Here is a 21,180-nt window from a genome sequence, read left to right on the forward strand (position 1 = left end):
ATTGCTTTGTTTAATGTAAATTTGAATCTGTAATGTTTGATGCCTTGTATTTAACTGTATTCTTGCACTTTGTATTGCACTTATTTTATAAGTCGCCCTGGATAAGGGCGTCTGCCAAGAAATAAAAAAAATAAAAATAATATTGTGTCGGTATCGGGAGCCAGTGGCGGGAGCGGAGCAGTGGAGTAGTGTGTGCGAGGGAAAGAGATTACCAGGCGAGCCGCAGAGTTCTGGATGAGCTGGAGCGGCGGGTAGTAGTTGCAGGCAGGCCGGCCAGGAGGGAGTTGCAGTAGTCCAGGCGGGAGAGGACCAGTGACTGGACGAGCAGCTGAGTCAAGAAGTTGGTGCGGAAGGGACGGATTCGGCGTATGTTGCTCAGGAAGAATCTGCAGGTGCCTGTCAGTGTGGTGATGTGCTGGGTGTAGGAGAGCGCAGGATCAAGAATGACTCCTAGATTTTTAGCGGAAGAAGCAGGAGAAAGTGTGGTGGATTCCAAGGGGATTGAGATGGGGAGATCAGCAGAAGGTGAGGAAGAGTGGGGGAAAAAGAGGAGATCCGATTTAGAGAGGTTGAGCTTGAGGTGGTGTGACTGCATCCAGGCGGAGATAGCAGACAAACAGGAAGAGATGCGAGAAGGGATGAGAGGGTCAGAAGAGGGAAAAGACAGGAAGATCTGGGCATCATCTGCATAGAAGTGGTAGGAGAAACCATGGGATGCGATGAGGGGGCCCAGGGAGCGAGTGTAGAGAGAGAACAGGAGCGGGCCCAGGATGGAGCCTTGGGGTACGTCTATGAGGAGAGGTTGGGGGGTGGATGAGGAACCTTGCCATGTCACTTGGTAGGTCCAGTCGTTGAGGTAGGAGGAGATCCAGGTGAGAGCAGTTCCAGAGATACCGAGGTCAGCGAGGTAGGAGAGGAGGATGGAGTGATCGACAGTGTCAAATGCTGCAGAGAGATCAAGGAGGATGAGGACTGAGGAGAGGGAGGCCGCCCGAGCACACCGGGGGGAGTCAGTGACTGCCAGGAGAGCCGTCTCGGTGGTGATTCTGAGTCTGAGATGTCCAGGGGTGTCACGAAGAGTTGCGAAGGGGAACAGCCTCTAGACAAGATGAGGTCTAACTGGCAGCCTGCTCTGTGAGTGGGTGGAGACGGAGAGAGAGAAGTTAAAGGAGTAAAAGAGAGGAAGAAATCCGGCAGAGTGGGAGGGTTTGGAGAGGATGGTAGGTGAGGACAGCGAGGGGAGGGAGGAGAGAAGAAAGTCGAGTTCATCCAGGAAGGTGGTAAGTGGACCAGGAGGACAGTAGAGAACTAGAAGAAAGAGGTGAGAGGGAATTCAAAGCTGTTGGAGGCGATAGAGGAGAGAGAGGGGGGTGGCACAGAGAATAGCAGAGAAGGGGAGAGCAGGAGCCCTATTCCCCCCCCACCCAGTAAGACAGGGGGAGTGGGACAGGACAAACACAGAGGATAAGGCAGCAGGGGTGGATGAGTTCTCCGGGGAGATCCATGTCTCAGTGAGAGCGAGGAAATCCAGAGAGTGGTGGGAGGCGAAGGCGGAGATGAAGTCGGCCTTGTTGGAAGCATACTTTACACATTTGGATGCCTGTGTGTATGTGTGTTTACTACATGTATGAATAAACTTTATTGCAAACTGCTATGCCCTGTACATGAAAAAGCAAAAGCCACAAGTGTTTTTCATTTATACTATCATTCATGCTTAGTTGGCGCTTTGTGTGCCTATTCAAATAATGGTTTGTGTGTACTGTATTGCATACGCAACCTATCGTTATCTTTCAAGTCGGAAGCACTGCCCAAGGGGGAGGGGTTGCTGTATAACAAAGCCGTCGCAGGGGCGGAGGCAGCGAGCTGATAAGGGAGCCTGCCACGAGGTGCACCGCAAGGGTGCCTAGGCAACACAACTCCAGACAGTTACCTCAGGGATCCCGTAGGGCCGCACCTGAGCCGTCCAGGAGCGAGGACCATAGTCACGCTCTACCGGGAGCTGTCTGCTATCAGCATATACAAAGCGGGGCTACAGAGGTTAACTCTTATGCCCTCCACTTACAAGAACAAGGCCGGCTGCTCTACTAGTGCAGCTAGGAGCGAGGCCGTAATCTACTTGCACAATGTCTGGTGTAGGCAATCAAGCACTTGTGCGGCCTCCGCGCAATATCATGGCAGTGGACCCCTGATCCAATAGGAGCGGGTCACAGACCCAATGAGAAAAATACAATATAATACATAGCTGGCTAATCAGAAAGAGTAGCCGAGCTGAACAATATACAATAAAAACATATCGCATGACAGGAAGACAGGACAGGAAAACTTCGGAGGTTTCAGGAGAAGCATGCAATCTGCCTTAATGTTTCAAAATAGCCCTATTGTAAATATAAACCAAAGATATTAAATGTTGTAATTTCCAAAACAGGGCAGTTGCCATAATATCAGGTACTGTCAAATGTTCTCTAGCCGAAAACTGTTTTTTTCAGTTTGTTATGCCATGGCGTCCAACTCGTAACACCTTTTTTCACTATGTCACCATAGAGACATTTCAAGCCAGGCAGTTTATTAGGTTTACAAATAATAATAAATAATCTAACTGCTGTTTGACGTCTCCCATGTCAGCTTCTCCTTGTACTGCTTCGAGACAGGACAGAAGATTGCTTTAGTTTCTATGTCGCCACAGTTTCAATGAAGGCACTGTTCCTCGGAAGATGTCACAGAAAATATACAGTATCCTCTTGGACTGGGGCTGGTATTGCGAGACCATGACCGTGCAGGCCCCACACCCCCATCTCCACAGCCATACTTCGTCCCAGTCAGCCTCACTGCGGAGACAAAGGAGTCAAGGAAAAACATCCTTGGCAAGAATTCATGAGCTCGGCAGGATGACGCAAAGAAGGAAATACTACAGAGTAACGAAACAATCACCAATCTAGATGTACACGTAATGTCACTTAAGGAAATATTGAAAGTTTAAAGTTTTTAAATACTGATTATCCCCCAGTCCATTATACTGTGGGTGCAAATATTATATTTCCTCATAGTTTACATTTGCTTACAATAGTATGTTTTTCCAAGGTTTTGCATGTAAACAATACATTAGCTGGTCTTCTCTTATAATATTATTATTGTTATACTGTTTAAAGTTATTGGATCCTATAGGGTATAAAGTTAAAAGTCACACATAAAAGAAAACAACAACATGCCAAAAAATGCAACGAAGTATCCCATAACCACAATATGTAATCTTTACATGCAAAAGTTAATAGAAACAAGAATATCGAAGTTGCCATGGTAAGAATACATAATGTCTCCGTATAGAATAGTATTCAAAGTTATACAGTATATCTAACCTTTAATTAGTTATTTTAAATCAAACTTATGTGTAATGATTGTAGGCTATTCATATTGCAGATATTAAACAACTAAAAACATGATCCTAAGTCAAACTCACTAACAAGCCATTCAGCGGTGGTTCTAGCCCCTTTCATCTCGGGGGGCATGGCTGGGGCCAGTTGTAATCGTAGCGGGGCCATCATCGGGGGGGTGTATTGTCCATGATGTTAGTGGTGGGGGGGGTGCTGACAGTGTTTTGTCCACGGTGCCAGTTAGGGGGGCCACAGGGGGTATGTGCCAAATTTGAGGTATGTGCCTATCCTGCGTTTTCTTTTCTTTCTTATTTCTTTTTTTTTTTACATACCAAAGTAAAGCTGTGACCTTATTTGGCAAAGTAGGGTTCAGGATTTAAATTCACAGTGGCTACCTGAACTAACAGTAATGGGGCACACAACAAGTAAACAGAGAAAATAACTACACTATTCCTACCCTCCCAAATCTTACAGGACAGGTGAGATGCCCCTACTCCAAGATACTTATACAATAGAAAAACTATGGTAATAATAATATAGCCCAAGACAAAAAATATTAATCTTTCTAGACTGTATTAAAGTTCAGCACTTCGGAAAAATAGAATTATTTTGTATTTCAATAAAACAAAAATAATTACTGGTATCCACACACCCAACCAATGTAAATGTCACGGACGGTGTTAATTAGCTCCTTAATCACCATTACTTATTATATTTATATTTCACTTCACTTTATGCAATATGGCTTGTGTATTTTGTTTGGTTCTATATTGCCATTATTTTGTGTGGTGATTATCTTTCACTTTATTGTTTAATTTGTTATTCACTTAGTATTATTTTGATTGTTTGCACGTGTGCCTTATTATTTGTGTTTCTTTGAGCCAATCACCACCGCACAACTCACCTGGGTCCACCTGCACTCTTCACACGCGTCCCCACTTAATCACCCTGCCCTGGGAGAGGAGAGGAGGGAGCGTCTGATACGAGCCGCAGAGACCTCCCACATTGGAAAGTGGACTTCAGCAGACAGGAGGGGAGGTGGCAGACCTGGGAGCAGGACCCAGATCAACACGGCGCACAGGGACAGAATAGTGATGTCGTTCGCGAATGTGCCGGGTCCCGTCTGAGAAAGGATGTCTGTTCTTATGTTTTTATTTCTTATAAATGAATACAAGACAGAATAAAAGTATGAATGTTGTGTTGATGTGCTGCGTATGATGACATTGTCCCGGTGCTCCCGTTTGGTGCAGCACACACACCTCAACACAACATTCAGTCAGTGCGAGTGGTGCGGCCGAGCAGTGTGGCGAAAAGTTCATCTTTAATTACGGGTCAGAAAACAAGATGAGTGACAGGCACAAACGAAGTAGCATTTGGATGCATTTTGATAATATAAACAACAAAGGCAGAATGTAAAAATTGTAAAGTATCATATCAAGCAGGGTCTACTAACTGAAGGGGTTCTACATAGAGCCATAAAGGGATCCACCAGAGCGATTACTCGAGGAACCCTTTATGGTTCTGTGCAGAACAATTTCTTCTAAGAGTGTGGAGTGTCGCCACACAATTTCTCTCAGAGGGCTTTTGACCAATGGCAATCCAATCCTGAATGACGTCACCACTATCCTGTTGTACTTTATGGGAGAGATGTATTAAGTAGTTTATAATGAGAAGAATAACAATAATCACCTGTTTTTCATAGTTGCCTATAGGTTTTGTATCCATTGTCTCCTTCATATTAGGAAAGGAAGTTGATCCATAGCCTACTCAGAGACAACTGAGAGTTGGTCTCTGAGCAGCAGCACAAAGGGGTCGAGTCTCTCAATGTCCGTGTGTTGGAGATATTCCACCATATTGGTCCCAGCCTTTAAAACAATGTTAATGAAAGGTACTCACAGTCATTTTAAATATTACATCCTGTAGTGTTTCCTTTCAAAATATAATCTTATTATGACTTGAACTAAATAAATCCTTTGACCCACTAATACCAAATTACAGTTAGGGGGGCCACAGGTGTGATTTGAAAATACGATCTTCCATGTCTTTCTGTTGTGTTTTGACCTGGGGATCTGTAATTGTCCAAGTGGCTACTGCACATGTACTTATTTTATATTAAATGTGTTATTTAATTAGGCTTGGTTCTGGTGAGCATGTACAAGACGTCAGCTTTTTAAATAACTGTGTGTATTGGATCATACACATTTTAGAAATACTCTCTCAAACTTCCCGCATTGGTACCTCACCAGGGAGGTAGAAAAAAGCAATAGCATTGAAAAAGTGTGATTGTAGTTCTGCTCTTCTGCAATATATTTCTACAAGATCAAGAACGGGCTCTGAAAACACTGAGGGTACAGGACGAGGACAGCGAAGCAATGAGCAACACTTGATACAGGATAAGAGCAACGGATACTTAGAATTTATAGGTGTAGGCCCCGTAGTAAAATATTCCCATCCGTTTTCATGGTACAATACTTTGATAATGACCCCCAATAGTCTTTCAAATGCCTGAATATCTGAAAAACATTTTTTTTTTCTGAATTGAAAACCCTAGCTGGCTATGCATTCGTTTGGCACCATCTAACATTTCGGAATCTCTGCATTCTTTACCCTTCCACAGGCGGTACACACTGGCAGCAAAACATAAATTGTTACCTTGGTTTATGTCTATTATTTTACTAAATAAAATACCTTTTAAGCGCCTCCGCGCACCACCACCACCTTGCATATTTCTAATCACAGTGACCGTTATTCGCAAACTCAAATGTGATAGAATTTTGTTGTGACTTTGTAGTAAATTAGCTATGCTCTCTAAGAAATCTGCAGCGTCCAGCTCCCCCACATTTCGCCTCCTCGATTAGAAAGGATTATTTAATGACCCCGAGCTCGGTCTCAGCTGTACAAAATCATTAGGACCCACATTGTGTGATATTTCATTTAGCAATCCTTGCACAGCTCCATGCACAATACAGACAGCATTCATATAAGATTGTACCAGATCCAGGTTCACAAACCTGAATTCTTCATAAAACTCCATACCCCGAAACCTATTAATTTCTCGGTCATAGCGACGAATAATCTCCAAAAACCCCCGAGGAGGGTCCCCGCCAACGCCACCCTCAGCCATTTGTTCATCATTTTCATTATTCATCTCTAACATTGCAGCATCACCACCCCCGATCTGATTATCATTGTTATTAGCTACCGATGCTAGTTCCTTAGATACATCCTGATCTATATATTCCTGAATTTCCAAGTTTACCGGATGGCCTCCCGTCTGGAGAGTGTGCAACAGTGTCTGTGACCGTGCTAATTGTGACACATTTGTTCTAAATTTAAGCCTACGCAGCATTCTTTTCGCAGCATTAATTTTATTTCGCATTACCCCCCTAATTACACAAGCAGACTGACAGATTTTGTGCTTCTCCTTTTTCATTGTTTGTCAATTGTTGTTTTCAGAATTGGTTGTTTTTTGTAACAACCCTTCTCGATCTTGCAGAGACTGATTGATTCACAGTGTGAATTACAGATTCATCAAACTCTCATCAGAAACGGGGCAATTCCCTATTTGTTTTAACAAATTTGTCAAAACATGTATTATGCACTGAGCGGTGTTTAACGCCTCCACAAGCTGACTGCATATCTTGCTAAACACCAGGGTCCTACAATCACCAGGGGTCTGTATGTCAACACAGGGTGATTGATCACATTTCATCTCAGTATCCCCACTAGTGGTGGCTTTAACCGTGCTTTTACCCCGTTTACCTCTTTTTACAGTAGCGGAGCTCGGTCGGTTCACTTTCACACATTGCACCCCCACATCGGTGGTGTCGTGTGCCACCCGGTTTGTCTTACTCAGGGCTTTTCTGGGCGCTGTGTTTCCCCTTTGTGTGACTGGTGGCTGTCTCCCCCGCTGTAGAACGGACCTCCCTTTATCAGCACGATCGGATCTCTTCACCTGTTTTCCACTTGACAAGCCTCTCAAGCAGGGCAATGCAGGCTGTGCCGCATTTTTAGCTATAATAAAACAAACATGTCAATTACACTTTATACAGTGACTTTTCACTACATTTCGAACAAATACAAAATATATTATTATTATTATTATTATTAATAACATTGGTAAAAACGGTGAATGTTACACACCTCCATTCAAAGTTTGCTCTGTGACTTGGGGTGGGTGGGGGAGTGTGTAGTTATGTGGGTTAAACAACTGTCAAATCAAAAAACAAACATTGGTCACATAAATGTACACGATATTATGTTTTAGAAGATGTAATTAATTCATAATATGTAACAACTTGTTCTATGGCATACCATGAAATCTGAATAAAACTGGCCATTAAACACATTGCTTTGGCCCACCTTCAGAACACGTGTCTCCTGCGGTTTGGAAGGCGCTGTTCGGGACGTAGGCGTTGGGGGTTGTGAGTTCCACTCTCCGTGGTCCCCTGCGGGGTGCTCGGCCCGACAGTCTCGGCTCTGTTATTCTGTGCTGTAATATCTCGGTTCTCTCTCACCTTAAATTATACAAACCATGAACTATGCATGATATACTAACACTTTTAAACCCAACTCTATTACTATAAAAAACATTCTTACCATCAATACATGATAACGCATTTACTAGCTCTTCCTCATCAAATGGACCCCAGTCAGATGCCATTATGAAGAGTGTGTCCCTTCATATATTATATTGGATGTGTAAAATTAACTGCTTGGAGCGGCTTATTTATGGGGGGGCAAAATGATATTTCATAATTTTTCTAAGAATCACACAAAATTGTATTCCACATAACATACCAGGAAACCGCCAAAAATGTTGTTCTTATTACAGAATTCAGTTGGGGCGGTATGTTGGGGTGTCTATTTCACTCCGATAAAGTTGATCTCCAACAGACATCTGTATCTATGCGTGCTATGGTCATGGTCTCACGTTCAAAACAACGTGTACACACTGGGTGAGGTGACCATTTGGAGAGATAAATTGTTATCACATATTTGTTATGGACACGAGCCTAATGGGTACAAATGACTGTACCCACGTGGCACCCATACACGCACCCAACTCCGCCCACACTCCTCCTCCTCTGTAGAGCCACTGCCCCCCATTTACCCACGTGTCCCCACACACGCCCCCAACCCCACCCACACCCCGCCTCCTCTGTAGAGCCGCCGGCCACCATTTACAGTATAAAGAGCATGCTGGTAAACACAGAAAACATGTCACCCGTTCGGGACAGAACAGGTCTGCGGTAACTGGTGGAAACCCCCATAGCGCACTATGGCTACACCAGCTAAGAAGACACCCCCTAGCGACCACGCTGCTGATGAAGATGCGGGGGCACCTAACACAAAATTAAGATGGTCGGAAGACAGGGACCCAAAAGAGGTAACACTTTATTTTACTTTAAAAACGTGTTTAGAATATTATTATTAATTTTAAACGTATGCCGGTGTTTACATGCTGTTAGGCCGTATGTGTGTATATATACATTTCAATGCAAAGTGAATTTAAATGCATGTTTTCTTCTTTGTATGTTTATCAAAAGAATAGTGTCAGCGCTCCTCCTCCGAGCCCCAGGGATGCTCTCCCAATGTCTGATGAAGACGAAGGTGTCAACACTGGTGATGAGTCTGAAGATGATGACAAGGACCATGAACATGGCAGGGAGGATAAAACCTCAGACACTGATGATGGAGTTGGACCATCAATGGAAAGAGAGGTAAATATAGAGGTCCTACAACTGTGTATAGTTGTGTACTTCTTTACTGACCGACACACATTACAGTTTTAAGTGTTATTTTATTTTCTCTTCATTAGAATAGTGGAGTACCAGACACCAGTGATATGGATTCCTCTGTCAACTCTTTAAGACCCCGAACAAGATTGAACATTGCATGCTTCTGTTCTTGCCTTGCTAGAACCCACAAGAGTTTTGATTCAGACAGGGAAGTTCCGAGATATAATTGTAAAAACTATGATGATCATGTAACACTAGTGATGACACACACCATAAAGGGCATTATTGCGCTAGTGTTACAACATTGTATTGGCCGTGAATTAGTTGATAAGTGTGAGGCCTGTCTGATAGGTGACCCCAGCCAAGCACAGCATCTCTGTCTAACTTTAGATCACGAGCAAGGGAGTGTCTGGAGTAGTGTCGCTCTTATATGTAACAAAATAAGTGTCACCCACTTTCTAAATGTTGTGTTATGTGTTGCACGTGCCCTATGTGGGCTATGCATCACCAGACAGACTGAGAAAGAAGTGAAATCTCTTTTGCATAGCTTAGAAACATGCACTCTACCTTCGAGATGGTTAAGTGACTTGTTGGAAAGTGTAGATGAGTAAGTGATACAATTAATTGAGAAGGTTATAAATAACAAGCCTTATAAGATGTTTTACAAATTTGTTTTGCAATAAGACATTATATATATTTTTTCCAGAGAAAGAAAACTCCTGCTGCCGTGGGTTTATGTATACGTATGTTTGAGGAATCTCTGCTTGAAGATGCCATCCTCACTCTAATAGCTCACAAGTTTGGTGATTTGTATGACACTGGTAATCCTAATGTGACATTGCTGGTTGAGGATATTGTGAAAACAGTGGATGCCCTCCCCAACATGCTCAAGAGAATGCTGTATAAAGATCCACGTCCTGGTGTACCTGCTTTTACAGCTGTTCAAAAAGTTCTCCAGAGTTCTTTTGGAAACACCATCCCTATCATGACCAAGTCCAATATATATGTGTGTATTTAAAACTTGTATTTTTTAATTTACTAAAACAGTATCATAAGACAATATAACCTTAAAAACACAGTTTATGCTATAAAACATTACACCTCCACACAAGCAGGGTGAGGTACACTCGGACCCTCACCATGATGGATGTCACCCTAGCAAAATGGCTACCATCTTACCAAATGACCTATGACCTTACAAATGGTAACAAAATGGCTCCCATCTTACCAGATGACCTATGACCTTACAAATGGCTGACATCCAATATGGCTGACATCCAATATGGCCGATATCATCCAAGATGGCTGACAAGGGAGGGTAAAAGGGTAACCCTGGGGGTGATGGGAAGGAGAGAGAAGTTCCGGTTCAAAGGTGGGGGTAACCGGAAGGTGAGGTGGGCCTTCCGGTCTATGGTACGTAGGGAGGGCGGGACTTCCGGCTGTCAAAATTGTAAGTGATGCTGCCATCATACCGTTTGACATTGTCTCCAAGGTTCTCATCGTGAATAACAAACAAAATTCAAACTACCTTCTGGCCTGACCTTCTAGCTTGACCTAATCTTTCTTAAGTATACAAGAGAGAAAAACAGGTGTGAGAAAAGAATTTCTAACTTTCCTTCCATACATACATACATACATACATACATACATACATACATACATACATACATACATACGGAAAATAAATAATAGAATTTTGAATCACAATAAGATGTTATCAAGTACAGAAAAAGAAAATGTAATAAAATGTGATCTTAAATACATACAAATAAAGAAAATTGGTTTACTATTTCCAGATTCCTTTTTTGAAATACAATGACATGCATTACAAATGAGCATTTACATTATATTTACAGCCGGTGCTCGTGTGTCACTGTGTCCCTCAGGCTGTGGTAGGCGCTGACATATTGGGCAGCCAGGGTGGCTGTGTGTCCCTCCCCCAGGAGGACTGACCGTTTTTCTTTTTTCTAAGTTTTGTCACAGGTTGGGTGGGCATCCATTATGTTGTTACAGAATGTGTCCCTTATTTTGGGCTAAAGCTTTCCGTGGAGGGGAACGTGGATCAGTTTGTACCATTTTTGGGAAGATCTGCCTTGTTGGGGCGGAGCTGTGATCCAGGTGAACAGCAGATCGGGCATAGGTGGGCATGTGGGCAGAGGAGTAGGAAGGCCGGTCAAGCAAATAAGCTTGCTAAGGTACGCAGCAGCAGCAAGCAGCCCCCCCATCCAGCCAGCCACCCAGTCTGGCTAGCAGTGACTGAGTGGTTGACAGACGGCAAGCAACGGAATGTACGTGCTCTGTGATGTCATAGCAGTCAGCTGAGAGAGGCTCGTGATGTCATCGCTGAGCTGTCTGTCTGTCTGTCTGTCTCTCTCTCTCTCTCTCTCTCTCTCTCTCTCTCTCTCTTCCTCTCAATTCAATTCATTTGTATTGTCAAAGCAATTGGACATACATACATACATACATACATACATATATATATATATATATATATATATATATATATATATATATATATATATACATACATACAAACATCCATACATGCTAGAAAGTCATTACTATGTTATCTTAAAGGCTAACTAAGCAGAACATATATCATTATAGAACAGAGTTCATAGGTCAACACATGGTTTTAGGGAACAGGCTCGTAGGTCATACCGTTTGACATTGTCTCCAAGGTTCTCATCGTAAATAACAAACAGAAATCAAACTATCTTCTGGGCTGACCTTCTAGTTTGACCGTATCTTTCTTAAGTATACAAGAGAGAAAAACAGGTGTAAGAAAATAATTTCTAATTTTCCTTCTACACATATATACATACATACATACATATGTAGCGTTATGTTGGGTGTATTTGGATAAGAGCATTTGGGCTCTGAGCTGAAGCACGGATCTAAAGAAGACCTCTCCCCCCCCCAAAGTTATCAGATTTCCTTAGCTCATCAGCTTGGAACTGGTTTGCATCAAAGTGACAGTTTTGGGGAGGATGGCACCGAGAAGAGGCCAAATAGTTTGGAATTCTGCTATGAGATGTCTGGAGAAAGGGGCCTGTAGGTGATAAAAACTCTTTGAAGTGGATGAGAGCCGAAATCCCGACATAGAGCTACGAACCCAGGCCAACCGGCATTTCCAAAAGATGGCATGGATTGACATCAGTCATAAATCAAGCCCCCCTCCAATAGGACACTGGGGGCTGAAACCGAAATCCAATCTCAAGAACTCAGGGACCAATCACCTACTGATCTGACAGACTTTAAGGAACAGCGGACAGTCTTTCTCTCTCTCTTTCTCTCACCTGAACCAGAAACTCGCTGCCACAGCTCAACCTGTAGCTCTGTTGCCAGAACCGGAATCAGAAACCAACCAAGTCTTTGCCGGCAACAGAAGAGTTAAACTGGGAGAAGGAGATTGAGCCGTACGAAGAATTCTTTTAAAGGAATTTATTAAATAAATAACTTTACAGACCCACCTGATCAGTGGAGTTTTACAGCTGGACAATTGACTAAGTCGACTGAATACGAAAGTGTCAGTCACTTAAATAGCTATTTGAGTCTTAAGAAACTTGACCCTTGGAATAAACAGGGCCCTGCTTTCCTCAAAGACTTTGTCTTCAAGTAACTACGGTGGAACCCTGCTTACAAAGAAGATTTTGTGCACAACCTTGGAGCATTCAAACCAGTGGAAAATCTGTTTGGAAAAGACTCTACATTCCCGAAACCCCAACTTACAGGTGCATCGACTGAGTGGAAGTTCTTGGACAAAGCCGAACCAGACTGCCTTTGTTCCAAACCACACAGACCTCGTGCCGTGTGCTGTTATCTGAGCCCGAAGGCAGAGAGGCCTCTCTGCGACGAAGTTCACATAAGTTTAACAGTTTGGAGTTTGTGATTCATGACATTTGAGAAATCAATTAGAAATGTTAATCTGTGATTCATAACTCTAGAATGTGTAATATCATTTAGTTTTCTTAAATATAAATGTGTGTTGCATTAAACTGTTTTGTTGATAATTTTAGAAATAAAATCTGTCAACCCCGAGAAATATCTTCTCATTCCTGTTTAACTGTTTAGTCTGAAATTGACACAAGTTAATAGACATTAGATTATTGGTGGCCCTGCCTATCCTTAATCATTGAATAATAATCAGTTAAGGGAAATTGTGGTAACAAATAGGATCTTTCTCGGCACCTAAACGTAAATGAGACTGATATATATATAACGAGAAGTTACCCGACATAAATACTAACCTGCGTAGTTATTTAATGTCTGACTAATAATACTAACGAGAGACTCACCTTCGTCTTACTAACCGGTATTGTAGTCAATGTGTTTATAACCTTTTTTGTTTAACGATTTGTTAAACGGAATGTACGTGCTCTGTGCTGTCATAGCAGTAAGCTGAGAGAGGCTCGTCATGTCATCGCTGAGCTGGCTGGCTGGCTCTCTGTGTGTGTGTGTGTGTGTGTGTGTGTGTGTCTCTCTGTCTGTCTGTCTGTCTGTCTCTCTCTCCCTCTCAATTCAATTCATTTGTATTGTCAAAGCAATTGGACATGCATACATACATACATACATATATATGGAAAATAAACAATATGTGTACATCTCTTTCGGCATTAGTGGTGCCCTCACAGATGTGCAAGTTACATGACAGACAGACAGACAGACACACACACACTTTCACACACAGACAGACAGACAGACAGACAGACACACGCATATTATGGGTCTTTGTTGGGTAGTGAAATGGGTAGCATCAGTCGCAGTGTGGGTAATGTCAGGGAGCCAATCATAGTCCCCGTTATTTGCATATCGTGCAAAGCATTCTGGGAAAAGCAACTAAACACGTTTAGTCATGTATTTGTCCATAGTTTACACATGAGATGAACGAGACAGTATGACGTATTGAGCACCTAGGATTCCTCATGTGTATGTGAGGGGCAGAGGAACCGGATCCCAAGTGTGCGTCCCAGGTGCTATAGGTTTCAAAGCATGCAGGGGAATAGGCACCCCACCCTGACACGTATTAAAGATTGGATAGGGAGATATAAATAGCAATGGGGAGACTCTTGTACTTGGTGTGGCTCTATCCATATAGTGGGGCCAGCAGCCACTTAGCAGGTGCAGCAATAGAAGCTCAGCCTGGGGAGACTGGATTTAGCATTTCCTCTCCATTTTGATAACTATCCATAATCATTTCTGCAAAATACTTCTATGATACCTATGTATGTTTTTTACTTGTAATATATTATACTATCAAGTATCAGTGTACACATACAATGTGACCTGTTACATTAATACAGAGGCCACGGAAGGCCAGATCACTAATAGCCACTGTCCCCTGATATTACACTTTTTTACAATCACTTTGGCACTCATTTCAGAACCTTGATGTCATTTTTCAAAACTCTAGACACTAAACTCACACCCGATGATCAAAATGCACATTTTTCAAAACTCTAACACTTTTTTACAATTGCTTGGATACAATACACATCAACCTCAGATCATTTGTTCATTGAACTAAAATGACACAACTTAACATCAAAGTATTACCATTTCAAAATGCAATTCACACATTACATCTGAGATCACTGTCTATTCATTTCATTACAATGATCTAATTATCAATTGATACAGCTGCTCAAAATGATAAGTGACTGTTGCATTACTCTTAATGCATAATTTTATGGAAACTGACAAACAATATTCCATGTTTCGATCATGAAAGTTTCAGGATAATGAGATCCATTGACACCAATAACCGAGGAGCATGAACCAGTTGGACTACATTATCTATGGATGTAATATTTCATCATCATTCATCATCATGTAGCACTTTTCCACACCATGTTTTCAGTGTGGAAGGAAAGTTAGAAATTCTTTCTCTAATACCTGTTTTTCTCTCTTGTATACTTAAGAAAGATAAGGTCAAGCTAGAAGGTCAGGCCAGAAGGTAGTTTGATTTCTGTTTGTTATTTACGATGAGAATCTTGGAGACAATGTCAAACAGTATGATTGAAGTGCCTGCTCCCTAATCCATGTGTTGATCTATGAACTCTGTCCTATAATGATATAAATTCTGCTTAGCTAACTTTTAAGATAACATAGTAATGACTTTCTGATTATAACCAGCTCTTTGATTTTTGTGTATAAAAGCTCTGACTGTTAAAATGAAGGCAGAGCGACTTTGGGATCTACTTGAGTCACTGTTCCTCTCCACGCTGCGTGTATTAAAGGCATTGCAACTAACGCTCCAACCTGGTTGAAGATGATTGTTCTTCCACATCAGATTTGACATTACTGTATGTATGCAGGCCCTTGTAATTGCTTTTCCAATACTGCCAACTGGTTATTGATGATTGATTTCACATTGTGGTACGAGTATCGAGTGAAATGAGTGCGATCCACCCCAGCAACACAGTGATAACATGGAGCCGGCAAGTCATCCAGGTCACAATAGAGGTCAAGCAGTGGGAGGAGGAAGACGTGGTGGTCAAAGGAATGGAAGGGGACATGCACCCCTTCTGAGAGGTGGTCGTGGGCCTCGTCATAGAGGAGGGCTTAGGCCTCACCAGAGAGGCAGCCATGGGCCTCATTTGAGAGGTGTTGGGGGAACGTGGTAGAGGACAAGGCCACGGACCAGACAGCGGCAGCAACAGCAAATAGTGTCCAGTGAAATCCGAGAAATAGTTGTAGAGCATGTTGTAAATCATGGCATGACCATGACTGAGGCAGCTACAATGATTCAATCAAACCTCAGAATCAACTCAGGATCAACTGTGGCCTCAATCATCAGAAATTTCCGTACTGAGAAGCGGCAAGTCTTCAGCATGCACTAAACATTAGGCTACTCTCAATTGTCAAATGACTGTATACTGCATACCAATGTGTAGCACAGAGTATAGTGTGCCTTTTGAAAGAAATGCAGACAGAGTGAAGCAGCTGATGACTGAGTATGTTCAGGTATGTTCAGTTTCAAGATGCCTCTTGTGAAAAATGGTTGTGAGAACCTGAACCTGAACACAGGGCTGATGGAAATTCAGAAGTACAGTAATCAATCCTTTGTTTTACACTAAGCCAGGTGAGGAACACTGCAGTTGACATTTTACTGTAGTTTTGTTCTTTCTTGTAGCTAATTATTGTTGCATGGCTTCAAAGAAACCTATGGTGTGATTTGATTGTATTGCATCAATACATTTCAGATTTTGTTCAATGATTCCACTGTGTCTGTAGTATTCTCTCTACTAGTCCTTTTACAGTGATGTATTTATGTGTAGTACCATAATAAAACATGTATCACATATTTTGTACTACAATATTTAATGATTGTACGAACAACTACACAGTGAAACTATCGGTATCTTCTGTGTTACTATGTTACTATGGTATTTCATGATAAATGAGTTATTTGAACCAACAAGTCTGCAAGTGCAAGGTTTCTTTAAAGATATGAATGCACAATACAATGTTTTGAACATTGGACAGCCTGTGTTACAAGTGATGACCGTTTTGAGTTTTGTGTCTAGTTTTGAAAAATGACATCAAGGTTCTGAAATGAATGACAAAGTGATTGTAAAAAACTGTATATTCATCCTATTTAATGTGCTCTTTTAAAATGTACTTTTCTTTTTTATGTTGCCATTTCTGTTCTACCAATGTTTCAGTTGTTAGCCAAAGATTGACAGAGTACATCTCATACACACAGGCCAGACAGCAAGGATTTCTTTTTGAAATTCAATTACAAATGCTGCATGAATTCATCAATACGATTAGAGCTCATGAAAACTCACTCTACAGCATCTCATTAGCAGTGAAAAGAAACCAAGAAAGTTGGGACAGTCGACTGTTTACCACTATGTAACATCACCTTTTCTTTTAATAACACTTATTAAGCACTTGGGCACTGAAGACACCACTTGGTTAAGTTTAGCAAGTGGGATTTCCCCCCATTCATCCATTATGCATTTCCTCAGCTGCGCAACTGCACAGGGCCTTCGTTGTCTTAATTTGCACTTCATAGTGCGCCACACATTCTCAATTCGGAGACAGGTCAGGACTGCAGGCAGGCCATGCTAGCACCCGCACTCTCTGCCTATGCAACCATGCGCTTGAAATCTGGGCAGAATGTGGTTTGGCGTTATCCTGCTGAAAAATGCAGGTACGTCCCTGGAAAAGACGATGTCTGGATGGCAGCATATGTTGCTCCAAAATGTGTACATCTCTTTCTGCAAAAATGGTGCCCTCACAGATGTGCGAGTTACATGACAGACAGACACTCATACACACTGTCACACCCACACACACACACACACACTTTCACAGACAGACACACGCACACACACACACACACACAACACACACACACTTTCACAGACAGACACACGCACACACACACACACACACACACACACACACACACACTTTCACACAGAGACAGACACACACACACTTACATACATACATACATACATACATACAGTGAGGGAAAAAAGTATTTGATCCCCTGCTGATTTTGTACGTTTGCCCACTGACAAAGAAATGATCAGTCTATAATTTTAATGGTAGGTGTATTTTAGCAGTGAGAGACAGAATAACAACAACAAAATCCAGAAAAACGCATTTCAAAAAAGTTATAAATTGATTTGCATGTTAATGAGGGAAATAAGTATTTGATCCCCTATCAATCAGCAAGATTTCTGGCTCCCAGGTGTCTTTCATACAGGTAACGAGCTGAGATTAGGAGCACTCTCTTAAAGGGAGTGCTCCTAATCTCAGCTCGTTACCTGTATAAAAGACACCTGTCCACAGAAGCAATCAATCAATCAGATTCCAAACTCTCCACCATGGCCAAGACCAAAGAGCTGTCCAAGGATGTCAGGGACAAGATTGTAGACCTACACAAGGCTGGAATGGGCTACAAGACCATCACCAAGCAGCTTGGTGAGAAGGTGACAACAGTTGGTGCGATTATTCGCAAATGGAAGAAACACAAAATAACTGTCAGTCTCCCTCAGTCTGGGGCTCCATGCAACATCTCACCTCGTGGAGTTTCAATGATCATGAGAACGGTGAGGAATCAGCCCAGAACTACATGGGAGGATCTTGTTAATGATCTCAAGGTAGCTGGGACCATAGTCACCAAGAAAACAATTGGTAACACACTACGCCATGAAGGACTGAAATCCTGCAGCGCCCCCGCAAGGTCCCCCTGCTCAAGAAAGCACATGTACAGGCCCGTCTGAAGTTTGCCAATGAACATCTGAATGATTCAGAGGAGAACTGGGTGAAAGTGGTCTCAGATGAGACCAAAATCAAGCTGTTTGCCATCAACTCAACTCGCCGTGTTTGGAGGAGGAGGAATGACCCCAAGAACACCATTCCCACCATCAAACAAGGAGGTGGAAACATTATGCTTTGGGGCTGTTTTTCTGCTAAGGGGACAGGACAACTGCACCGCATCAAAGGGACGATGGACGGGGCCATGTACCGTCAAATCATGGGTGAGAACCTCCTTCCCTAAGCCAGGGCATTGAAAATGGGTCAAATACTTATTTCCCTCATTAACATGCAAATCAATGTATAACTTTTTTGAAATGCATTTTTCTGGATTTTTTGGCTGTTATTCTGTCTCTCACTGTTAAAATACACCTACCATTAAAATTATAGACTGATCATTTCTTTGTCAGTGGGCAAACGTACAAAATCAGCAGGGGATCAAATACTTTTTTCCCCCACTGTACATACATATATATGGAAAAGAAACATTACAAGTATAAATCACAATAAGATGTAATAAAGTACAGATAAACAAAATGTAATAAAATGTGATCTGTTTGAAAATGCAGGGACGTCACTGGAAAAGATGATGTCTGGATGGCAGCATATGTTGCTCCAAAATGTGTACATCTCTTCTGCAAAAATGGTGCCCTCACAGATGTGCGAGTTACATGACAGACAGACAGACAGACACTCACACCCACACACACACACTTTCACAGACAGACATACACACACACACACACACACACTCACTTTCACACAGAGACAGGCACACACACGTACAGACACACACACTCACTTTCACACAGAGACAGACACACACACACACACATACATACATACATACATATGGAAAAGAAACAATACATTTATAAATCACAATAAGATGTAATAAAGTACAGAAAAACTAAATGTAAGAAAATGTGATCTTTAATACACACAAATATGTATGGCTGGTCGGATGCGTCTTGGACTCGGGTTCCTCTTCATTACGTATAACGCTTTTGCCTTTTGCTAAAGCTTTCCGTGGAGGGGATCGTGGGTGAGTTTGTACCATTTTTGGGAGGATCTGCCTTGTTGGGGCGGAGCTGTGATCCAGGTGAACAGCAGATCGGGCATAGGTGGGCATGTGGGCAGAGGAGTAGGAAGGCCGGTCAAGCAAATAAGCTTGCTAAGGTACGCAGCAGCAGCAAGCAGCCCCCCCATCCAGCCAGCCAGCCAGTCTGGCTGGCAGTGACTGAGTGGTTGACAGACGGCAAGCAACGGAATGTACGTGCTCTGTGATGTCATAGCAGTCAGCTGAGAGAGGCTCGTGATGTCATCGCTGAGCTGGCTGGCTGGCTGGCTCTGTGTGTGTGTGTGTCTGTGTCTGTCTGTTTTTCTGTTTGTCAGTCTGTCTGTCTGTCTCTCTCTCTCTCTCCCTCTCAATTCTATTCATTTGTATTGTCAAAGCAATTGGACATACATACATACATACATACATACATATATATATATATATATATATATATATATGTATGTAGCATAAGGTACACTTTTAAATTTCAATTAAAGAAGTGAATTCATAGTATCACCTTATCACGAATCCTGGAGTCTTGTAGAACTCAATTTCTGTAATAATTGGACGCAGACACCAATTCCAAAGATATAAATTGTCAAATTTATTTAAAAACAAAGACTAAATGTAGCACTACACTAATTATACAAAAGGGAAAAACTAATTAAAATTCAACTCTAGATCAACAAATCAAAGACAAATCACTTCCGTGACCAAATCAAAGACCATGGGATCACATAGGATAACACACAAATCGTTAAACAAAAAAGGTTATAAACACATTGACTACAATACCGGTTAGTAATTCTAGGAATCACTAAGAAACAGTTGAAAGTGCTAAATTGCAGTTTCAGAAGATGAAAAAAAACAGTAACTGATGGGATATGTAGTACTTTATACTCGAGTGGTCTATGCGATTACACCCTGTTGGTGTTATTAAGAACGCCAAGTACCAGAATGCAGAGCGGGACTGTTTTTTGTGCCGTGAGTTGTCGGGGGAAAAACGCGCAGAAAAAACGGACGAGAAGGTGAAGGTAGTATGGCGGTGATGCACGCGTTGGTGAAGTGGGAAAGTGGGGTCGACAAAGACTCTTACAGCGTGATTCCCACTGCTTGCTTTCGCAATTTTGATTTATTCAGCATTGCTGATGATGACGAAGAGACGACTCGAAACTTCAGAGCAGAGTGGAGAGACACGAACAAACCTCCAAAAGGTGGATGGCCTGTCCATGAAGCGCAGATCATTATGACTGGTAACAATGTTTATTTAAAAAAAAACATTAAAGTCTTTACATGCTATTTGATATATACAATCACAGTATATTTGAAATGAATGTTTAAGTTATTAATGTGTTGTACTTCTAACATACTCTTATAACATGGTAGGTGGTGGTGAGGGCGCTAAAACTCGTCATACTTGACTGGCATTTGTAAGAACGATTTATTGTGTGTTGTGCTTTACAATAAAATCCCCCAAATCACAAAATAAATTAAACCAGATATAATTTAACTTCAGTTTTGATTCAGTGTTGGCTGTTCATCTTAATTTGTATGGTCAAAGCACAGTATTTTTATGACAAATAAATATAATCCCCAAATATCTGTGGACATAATGCAGGGTTTTATTTATTTTATTTTTATTTTAGGAAAAGAAGGCGAACTAAGAAGAAAACTTAATGACCTAACAAAAATGCCCTGTCCTAAAATGAAGACAGTACCTAAACCAAACAAA

At 41.9% G+C, this 21,180-nt stretch overlaps 1 non-coding gene across 1 annotated transcript; it reads left to right on the plus strand.

Moving 5' to 3' along the window:
• Positions 1-19,361: 19,361 nt before the first annotated feature.
• On the plus strand, positions 19,362-19,476 carry LOC136729267 (U5 spliceosomal RNA). Its single transcript, XR_010808880.1, has one exon. It is a non-coding gene; the product is annotated as a U5 spliceosomal RNA (small nuclear RNA).
• The last annotated feature ends 1,704 nt before the right edge of the window (positions 19,477-21,180 follow it).

The sequence above is a fragment of the Amia ocellicauda genome, unplaced genomic scaffold (genome assembly GCF_036373705.1).
Source record: "Amia ocellicauda isolate fAmiCal2 unplaced genomic scaffold, fAmiCal2.hap1 HAP1_SCAFFOLD_30, whole genome shotgun sequence".
In the NCBI taxonomy this organism is placed as follows: Eukaryota; Metazoa; Chordata; class Actinopteri; order Amiiformes; family Amiidae; genus Amia; species Amia ocellicauda.